The sequence below is a fragment of the Saimiri boliviensis genome, chromosome 21 (genome assembly GCF_048565385.1).
Source record: "Saimiri boliviensis isolate mSaiBol1 chromosome 21, mSaiBol1.pri, whole genome shotgun sequence".
NCBI classification, from domain to species: Eukaryota; Metazoa; Chordata; class Mammalia; order Primates; family Cebidae; genus Saimiri; species Saimiri boliviensis.
The window spans coordinates 11,556,378-11,566,342 of record NC_133469.1 but is presented as its reverse complement, the minus strand read 5'-3'; the positions used below and the strand labels follow the sequence as shown (position 1 = coordinate 11,566,342).

Genomic DNA, 9,965 nt, shown 5'->3' with positions numbered 1-9,965 from the left:
GTTTCAAGAAGAGTTTACATCTGAATTGAATCTTAAAGGATGACAGGGAGTTCACTGGATAGACAAAGCAGAGGAGGACATAAGAGGCAAAGGACACATCATGTGTAAAGGCATGAAAGCTGAGCCGGCCTATTATCTTGGAAAAACTACATGTACTGTGCTTACTACAGCTGTCACAAAGGAGCAGCAGAGGAAGGTGAAATAGCAGATGGAAATCAGATCATGAAGAACCTTGTCCATACTGCAAGGTGATTTTATCCAGTAGGCATTGAAAAATGTAATTGAACCCATGTGTTTGAATGGAATATTGACTAGGATGAGGGGGAAATAACAGAGGATAATGAAATGCTTAGTAGACAAAAGCAACATTTGTTTCTATCTCCTGCTACTTCAGTCATAATTATAATAATAATAGCCCATGATATTGATACTAACATTTAGGTAGGTGAATCCAATATAAAATGATGGGAGGTATGAAAGAAGTTGGTGAGTTTGAAATATTTTTTGGCTGGCTTTAATGTAGAGTGATGGGGTGGGAGCCAGAAGGAAATCAAAAAGGCAACCTGGAAAACATTGTTCAGGACCTTGAATGCTATATTGAGGTATTTGGACTTTATAAAATAGCTGGGAGCAAACTGTAAGTATTTTATGCATTGAGTTATAGTTTATGAGGATTTTTTGTATGCATAGCTTGTGTAAATCTCAGACGAATGCTGAGAAGTGGGCTTTATCCCATTGTACAGGTGAGAAAGCTGAGTTTGGGGAATATGCTGAGCTATGACACTAGAGGGAAGTTACAGTTTAATACTCTCATAGAGGAAACAGGAATAAATCAGCAATTGTAAGTAGTTGCCATAATAAGGGTGGACAATGTTATGGGAGTGAAAGGGGGACTTGTCTAAATCTGTGTAGTCAGGGAAGGTTTCCTGGACGAGGTGAGCTGAAACTGAGTTTGGAGAAACAAATAGATTACAATAGCTGCCCAGAGATATTTAACTAGGAAGCAGTTTACCTGAAACTTGAACCCAAATCACCTGTGTCTAGCTCTTTACCCTACTCTAAGGACCAGTCTTTGGTCCTTGATTTTAAGCTCTATCAGCAGCTCAGTCACAAGTCTACTTGTTATATTTGAAGAAGGTCAGAGATTCCAGTTTTTTATTTTTAAATTCATTTTCTCCTTTTAAAATAAATCTCTGTGTGTGCTAAAAAAAAAAAAAAAGAGTGGAAGCAGAATAGAGGAACTGGCAGAAGAACAGAATGTTGTGATAGTTCAGGCGATAAGTGATGAAGGCCATAACTAAGGCAGAAGTCATGAGCATGGTGTGAGTCTCCACGCTGTTCACTCTCCTCTTACACATATACTTTTACATATAATGTGAAAGTATAGAAGTTATGGGACTGTGCTCTAAATATGTGTGGCAGTGAGGGAGAAGAAAGAGTCTACAGGTGACCTTGTAAATGACTGTTGCTGTTCACCAGGATGAACATGGTCTGAGGAGGCTGTTTGGCAGGAAAATGGCAGAAAAATGTCCATCTTTGGACATTCGGACTTTTTGAATCTGAGGAGCCTTGAGGGCAGCAGGTGAAGATGTTCAGGGAACAGTTGAATAGAGGTAACTGAAACAAAGAAGAGGGTCTGGAGCTAGGTTTATAGACTTAAGAGCAGTCAGCATGTAGAAGGTGATTGAAGAGGCGGTGTTGGGTAGGAGATAGGGCAGGATTAAAGACTGCAGTCCCAATAAACAGTGAGGGAGTTGGTTAGGCTTGGCAAAAGTGTCAAGTGTTACCAACCTAGTGAAATTAACCCTGTTCAAGTGACATTGTGTAAGGGGTCCTTCTTATCTGCTTTCCTCCATTTGGGGGCACAATTTAGTTGCAATACTGTAAAATCCACTAAATACAAATATTGTTCTATGGTAGCTTGGTTGGTTTTTTCCTTTAATTTGTTGAACATGGGATTCTATAAAAGTGAACACAGTTTGTTTTACCTGGCTTCCAGGACACCATTTCTCCTTCCCATCTCCTTGACTCATTCCTTCTCAAACCTATGACCCCTCAACTTTGAAGGAGCATTCTCTAACCTCTTGTACTGTCTATCTGCATTCACTCTGCGGGTGGTGTTACCCAGTTGCAAAGTGGAAAATACTCTTCGATTCTGACAACTCTCAAGGTTTTCTCTTCAGCCTCTCCTGACCTCCAAACTCGTATGTCTAACTACCTTGACCTCTGCACTGGTATGTCTCATGGGCATCTCAAATTCAGTAAGTGCAAAACGAAACTCCTGGTCTTGTCTTCCAAACCTGCTCTCCCACGGTCTCTCCTGTCTCAGTAAATGACACATCCTTGCTTCCAGGTTCTCAGGCCACGAACCTGGGAGTCACCTTCACTCCTCTCTTTGTCTCTCACAGCTCTCATCACATCCACGAGCTTACTTTTGAAACACAAGGTGGCTACCAAGTCTAGATAATAAATGATTTATTGATGCTACATTCTAATGCAAGTTACCATAACATTAGCTATGTTTCTAGACTTTACGATCACCCTGTATACTCAAAATCCAACCACTTCCCACCACTTAGACCTTCCTGCTCTAAGCCACAGCCATCTCTGGTCTGGACTATTACAGTAGCCTCCTAATTGGTCTCTCTTCTTCTGTTCTTGCTCCCTTGCAATCTAATTTCAACACAACAGCCGGAGCTACCCTTTTAAAACTTAAAACCCAAGTCAGATAATATTACTCCCCAGTTCAAAATCTTCCATTGGCTTCCATCTCACGCAGAGTAAAATCCAAAGGCCTCGCCATAGCCAGCAAGGCCCTACATGTTCTGCTCTCTGATCTCCATCCCAGCTCCTCCCCACTTCACTCACTATGTTAAACATGCTCCCAGCTGAAGTCTTTGCACCTGCTCATCCCTGTACCTGCAAAAGCTGTGTCCCCAGATATCCATCTGGGAAGTACTGGCTTCTTGACTTTGTTCTGGACTTTCCTCAAATGTCCTTTGATCTCCCAACGTAAAGTCATAGTCCCCATTTCAGCCACACTCCCTGTGACTCTTGCATTGTTTTATTTTTCTCCCTAGCAGTACTACCATCTGATATAACTCCTGTTTCTCCCTTTACCAGAATGTGAGAACCAGGGGAGCAGAGATTATGTTTTCTTCACTGATGCTTTTCTGACACCTCGAAAAGGCCTAACACAAAGCAGGTGTTTAAACTTTCTTTATCGAATGAATGAAAAGAGAATGTCTGAATTCACACTATTGAATAAGAAATACACATTTTACCACAAAGTTAAATTAAGCATAATTATGAACAAGAAGTTCAGATATTGGCCGGGCACAGTGGCTCACATCTGTAATCCCAGCACTTTGGAAAGCTGAGGTGGGCAAATCACTTGGGGTTAGGAGTTCGAGACAAGCCTGGCCAACATGGTGAAACCTCATCTCTACTAAAAATACAAAAATTAGCTGGGTGTGGTGGCAGGTGCCTGCAATCCCAGCTACTTGGGAGGCTGAGGCAGGAGAATCATTTGAACTCAAGAGGTGGAGGTTGCAGTGAGCTGAGATCACACCACTACACTCCAGCCTCAGCAACCAAGGGAGTCTCAGTCTCCAAAAAAAAAAAAAAAAAACGAAACAGAACTTCAGATATAAACAAATGACTCCTCAAAATGAATTGATAAAACATGTTAAACGAAGTATGATTTTTAAAAAACAATTTCTCCCTCGTGGCCAAGTCCAGATTGCACATGTTACTGAATCCTCCTCATCTTGCTGCTATTTTTCTGACTATCTCATGATAGTGAGGACTGAAATGCTGGCATTCTCATGTTAGGGTCTTTATTCTTAGGATCTGCCTTTGCACTCGTTCAATTACAGAGCTGTTATGAAATAAACCACTCAAGTGGCCTTGCTTCCCTCCCACTGTGCTCTGCATAACATGTCTGTCAATCAGTCCTTACTACCAAAATAACTTGCCTTTGAGATTTTTCTGTTCTGCAATCTGTCCCATGCTTATAAGGGGAAGGATTATATTCTGCTCCCTGGGGAGTGGTGCCGGTGGGAAATTAGCTTCCTCATTAGGGTACAAGCTGAAAACACCATGATACTTTCCATGTAACACCATTCAACATTTTCCCTTCGCTCCCACTCCCCAACCATAGAATTTTTTTTTTTTTTTTTTTTTTTTTTGAGATGGAGTTTCACTCTTGTTGCCCGGGCTGGAGTGCAGTGGTGCTATTTCGGCTCACTGCAACCTTCGCCTCCTGGGTTCAAGCGATTCTCCTGCCTCAGCCTCCCGTGTAGCTGGGATTACAGGCACGTGCCACCACGCCCAGCTAATTTATTGTATTTTTAGTAGAGATAGGGTTTCATCATGTTGGCCAGGCTGGTCTCGAACTCCTGACCTCAGGTGATCTACACACCTCAGGTGGATTCTGAAGTACAGGGATTACAGGTGTGAGCCACCGCACCCAGCCCCAACCATAGAATTTTAGGGACTCGTTTAACCACTTCAAAACCATTGACTTGGGAGCTATGAAATAATTAGAACTGTAGGCAGAGGATTTCAGCATTTAAAAACTTGGCAATAGAACTGTTCAGTGTAATGATCCAAAAAGGTCCTTAGGAGGCTGAAGAATTCTGAGGCCAAGGTTGAGATGTTATTATTTTTAAAGTAGCAACACGTTGTTATTTTTAAAATTATATCTTTATAACGTGGAAATAGCAGGGATCCTTTTCAGATATAACCAGGTTATAAGAAAATTTGACAGACTTATATTAATGAAAAGAAAGCCTGTTATTAAGGAGTTACAGGGCCAGGCACAGTGGCTCACACCTGTAATTCCAACACTCTGGGAGGCTGAGGTAGGCGGATCAACTGAGGTCAGGAGTTCAAGACCAGCCTGGCCAACATGGTGAAAACTCATCTCTACTAAAAATACAAAAAACAATAGCTGGGCGTGGTGGCAGGTGCCTGTAATTCCAGCTACTTGGGAGGCTGAGGCAAGAAAGTCACTTGTACCTGGGAGATGGAGGTTGCAGTGAGCTGAGATCATGCCATTGCACTCCAGCCTGGGCAACAAGAGTGAAAATCTTCTCAGAAAAAAAAAAAAAAAAAAAAAGAGTTACAGGTAGAAAATTACTTCTTTTAACTCATTCTACAAATATTTACTGAACATTTCTATCACCATGGCACGCTGCTGATTCTTCTTTTCTGTTTCAATAAAAATGTTGAGCAATTATAACTAAGGAAAAGGTTTTAAGAAAGAAAATACATTTTGAACAAGGTTTAGTTATAAAGAAGGAAAGAGATGGAAAAGGATGCCATTTCACATTGCAGAAAAAGTTTAAATTTTAGAAACCGAAATTGAGTTTCTCCTTCTTGACATGCTCCTCTTGGTGTTCCGGGGATTAATGCAAGGAGCATCCCCGTGAGCCAACATTTCTCCTCTCGTCTCGGATCCAGGCCCCAAACTCTGAACGGCGCCACTTAGGAAGTAGCAATGTCTCGAATTTTCTGTAAACGATGCAAAGTTGGCATTCCATTTTCTAGCAAGAGCAAAGAGAAAGGAAGAGGCCTTCACAGGTTGCAGTTGATATAGGGGGAAGGGTGTAGTACGTTTAAAGGTAAGAACTAAGGAAGTTGAAGGTAACAAAATCCTCAGAGTCAGTGGAAAGTCTTAAATCCCAGAAAGGCTTCAGTCCAAGATAAGACAAATTGAAAGTCCCAGAAATCAAAGGAACTGGTTCCAACTCATGCTGGACTGTAGCAAACCTGGGATGAGAACTCATCACAGCTCAGAATATTTCTTCTTTTTTTCCCTTTGTCCGGAGTAATACTACAGGCCGAGTGCGCAAACAAAACATCTTCCCTGGAGTCTTAACATTGGGAGTGGTCAAGGGAGATCTTAAATAAGTTCCCCCAAGAAACCCTAATGTTCCTCTGGATGCATGACTGTACCGAGAGAATATAAGAGTTTTCCTTAAGATCAGTTTGCTGATGGACCATATCTAGGGCTAAAAATTTTCTTACATGAACATAAGTGTTCAGGGGGGATGTTGTTAAAACTGAAACCAAGCATAAAGAAGCAAAAGTGTTTCAGTGAACCTCCTGCATTATAGTTTGACTCTGGCAGCAAGAAAACAAAACCACATAATCTAAGGCTCACGCCCAACTCTCTGAAGCCCCGTATGTGCTAGTTCCTGTGTGGTTTGCCTACAGACTGCAGGGCTGCCTAGGGGTAGTTTGGAGGAGGGAGGAAGAGGTGGAGAGGAAGAGTACAGTTAATGGGTCTATACACTTGCCTCCACTTTCAGGGTGGCACTTGGAAGACAGCACAAAGTGTGGATCTGTCCTCTGAAATGCAGTAATTCTGATGCTTGAATTCGTCTTCCTTCTTGCCAGAAAGGATTCTAATAACTCGGTGTCAAAGCCAAGACATAAATTCAGCCCCTTCTCTTCCAAAAGGTATGTCATTCTACAATATCTGTACATAGACTCTAGAAACTTTGAACAGTTTTGTAATATGAAGAATGCTCTGTATGAGTTAATTAAAATGAATTTCATGGTTCTCTAAATATTGCTTTTAAGTACCATCAGCTAGGGCCTCTAAACCTTTTGCTGTGACAACATTTGTGGTGATGGGATTTGACTTTTATCAAATGAACTGGGAGAACACTTGTTCCTTACCCAGTCTATAACACAAATATCTCCACAAACTGGCATCAGAAGCATCTCAGGGAAAGATTTTTGACCTTGGGATCACAGAGGTAAAATTCCACTTCACCATGGTCAGGATTTAATCCAAATTGAAAGGGGTTGGAGCGTGTGGTAGAGGGCTGAGCAGTGATGAATGAACACCATAACTCTGAGGTCAGGATTTCTCTCTTTGCTTGAATTTCTAGTTCTGTTTGCATTTTTGTTACCTGTACGAAGATTGCCGGTTTTCATTCCTTTACAAAAAGAAAACTTTCTGTTGAAATGTATTTTGGAAAGGTTCTGTCTATCTTCATGCTAGCAGTCAGGCTCCATCCCTGTGACTGTCTCCGGTTTGGGTGTCCAGTCTGAAGACAGCTGCTTTGTGTTCTTTGTCCCACCTCTTCCTGAGCATGAGGATTGAACACACCAACCAAAGTGTGTTCGTATTAAAATTTATCGTATTGCCCTGACAGGGATACTGTAAAAAAAAAAAAAAAAAAAAAATTTCCGTATTTACCTACCTGGAATTAGGCCTTATTAATCAAATATATGCAATGTAATTTGCACACTGTTGAACATATATATAGATAAACTAGGAGAGAGAAATGTTTGAGATCTAAAAATCCAATGGGAAAGAATTTATGTGCTCCCATTATGTTGTCTGAGGATGGGAAATTTCAGGTCAAAGAATCTTTTGTTCTGCAGCAGCGTTTATCATAAACTGTTTAGTTCTTTAGTGGGTCCTTTTGGTTTCTTATTTTTGGTTTCAGAACATTTAGCAGAAGTTACTCTCCTTTAACAATCCAGTATTGTATATAAAAATTTATAAAATAATTTCATAGTGATCCTCTTTACAAAACCATCCACTATTAAATAAGGAACACTGTGTAAGTAGAGGACCATCTAAGTATATTTAATTTTCAAATTTGGAAAAAAAAATCTGACTCGTATCCTTTTTGAGAAATTTTACTTTTTATTTTTTATTTTTTTAAAGAGCGGCAGCCCTGTATTATTAAATAAAACAGCTTTTTTAAGATTGAGCTTGGAGTGTTTCCCATACGGTAAACTGAAATCTTATTCTCTCCAATTGTAATAGATTTTATCTTTTTAAAAATGACTTTACTGAGGCAGAGGAGAAGGAGATGATCAATCTATTCAATAGTAAGAAATATTTCTGTTACTAATACAATATCCTTTTGAATAGCTCCCACATCTTAAGCCCAAGTGAAAATCCCTTTCAATTGCTCTATGTCTACCTCGTAGGAATATTTTAAGAATAAATGAGTTAACATCGATATGAAGTGCCTTAGGAAAAAGGCACTATAAAAATGCAAGGCGATATCGTGATTAGTTATTTCTTTGAATCTTGATCGTTTTCTTCCCAGTTCTTACACAAAATGTCTCTCACTTATTTCCTGAAGCCGTCTCTTTTAGAACGATTGCTTTCTAGAAGAGCTGAAAATGATCCTAGTTCCAACATAATTTATTGATTCCCAGATAATGACACCCACTGGTGTTGATGACTGATAGGGTTCATGCCTAAACTTGAGTAGAACTTGCCCTTGCTTCCTGGATCAAGAAAAGTCTGCAATTGTTCGAAATGTGTCAGTAAGTGTGATTCCATCGGTATTTCTTAAATAAGTAACAGTTGCTGCTGGGTACTCCTGGGGACTGATTATTCATTTTTGTGCCCCTATAAAACAAACCCGAGACGTGTTCAAGAATCTTTCTAAGTTGTTCGAATCAAACAGTAGGATTGATAGGACCCCATTTTGTCTATCTGAACTATTTGCCCAGAATATCCTGATCTGTAAAGAAATAGCGTAGCCCTGGCTGGGCGCGGCAGTCATGCCTGTAATCCTAGCTCTTTGGGAGTCCAAGGTGGGTGGATTTCCAAAAATAAATAATAATAATAATGATAATAACACAGCCTCATGAGTCTTTTTTTTTTTTCCTTTTCTTTTTAAGACGAGGTCTTACTCTGTGACCCAGGCTGGAGTGCAGTGGTGTAGTCACGGCTTACTGCAGCCTCAACTACCCTAGACTCAGTGATCCTCCCACCTCAGCCTCTTGAGTAGCTGGGACTACAGCTGCACACCACCAGGCCTGGCTAATACTTTATTTTTAGTAGAGACAGTGTTTTGCCCTGTTGCCCAGGCTGGTCTTGAACTCCTGAACTCAAGCAATCCACCCACCTCAGCCTCCCAAAGTGTTGGGATTACAGGTGTGAACCTCCACGCCTGGCCTACCCTTTCTTTTCCACTTAAAAATTTCCAAGAAAGCATGGCTGTGTTTAACAAATAAACATTTTACAAACATTTATCAATTAATTACTGTGTACCAGGCCTGGTGCTAGGCACTGAGTCCTCTTCAAAAATGTTGACATTAAGTTTCAATAAACTTGGGTCAATAGGAATTCAGTAAATAATTTTTAAAGATTCTTTTATTTTTAAATATGCATTTATAAACAAAAATCTTAGAGAATTAAAAGACACTATCAAAAAGTACATAACAATGCAAGTCTTATATGCTCTCCAAAGAAAATGTTAAGAACTATCTTCACTATCTTAAAAAGATAAGTGAAGAATGGCCGGGCACAGTGGTTCACGTCTGTAATCCCCAGCACTTTGGGAGGACAAGGCAGGCAGATCATCTGAGGTCAGGAGTTGGAGACCAGCCTGGCCAACATAGTGAAACCCTGTCTCTACCAAAATATAAAAATTAGCTGGGAGTGGTGGCGGGTGCCTGTGATCCCAGCTACTAGGGAAGTTGAGGCACGAGAATCACTTGAACACAGGAGGCAGAGGTTGCAGTAAGCCAAAATGGCACCTCTGCACTCCAGCCTGGCGACAGAGCAAGACTCTGTCTCAAAAAAAAAAAAAAAAAAAAAAAAAAGAAAAGACAGTGAGAAAATAATCTGAACATAAAGAAAAGTTGAAATATTAGTGCTCACTAGGTTCAGCAATTGCTAACTTTTTGCTATATTCGTTCCATCTGTATTTCTTTCTTTCTGAATTACCTGTAAGTTGCAGATAAAATGACACTTCACTCCTAAATCATTCAGTACATATCTAAGAATAAAGGCATTCCTCTGTATAACCACAGTACCATCATTAGGCCTAAGAGGATAAACGGCAAGTCCTTAATATCACCTAATAACCAGTGCAGACGTAACCTTCCCCACTTGCCCCCAAATGTCTTCTATGCCATTTTTTTTGAAATCTAATTTTTAGAATATAAGAACATATTTTGCAGTTGGATCTCAT

The 9,965-nt window shown here is 40.3% G+C and overlaps 1 protein-coding gene across 1 annotated transcript in view; it reads left to right on the top strand.

Moving 5' to 3' along the window:
• The first annotated feature begins 6,201 nt into the window (after window positions 1-6,201).
• Window positions 6,202-9,965, top strand: part of GRAP2 (GRB2 related adaptor protein 2) — an 81,283-nt gene continuing 77,519 nt past the window's right edge. Inside the window, exon 1 of the mRNA XM_074391281.1 lies at window positions 6,202-6,468. The gene's annotated coding sequence lies outside the window, so the exon portion shown is untranslated. The remainder of the gene's footprint in view (window positions 6,469-9,965) is intronic.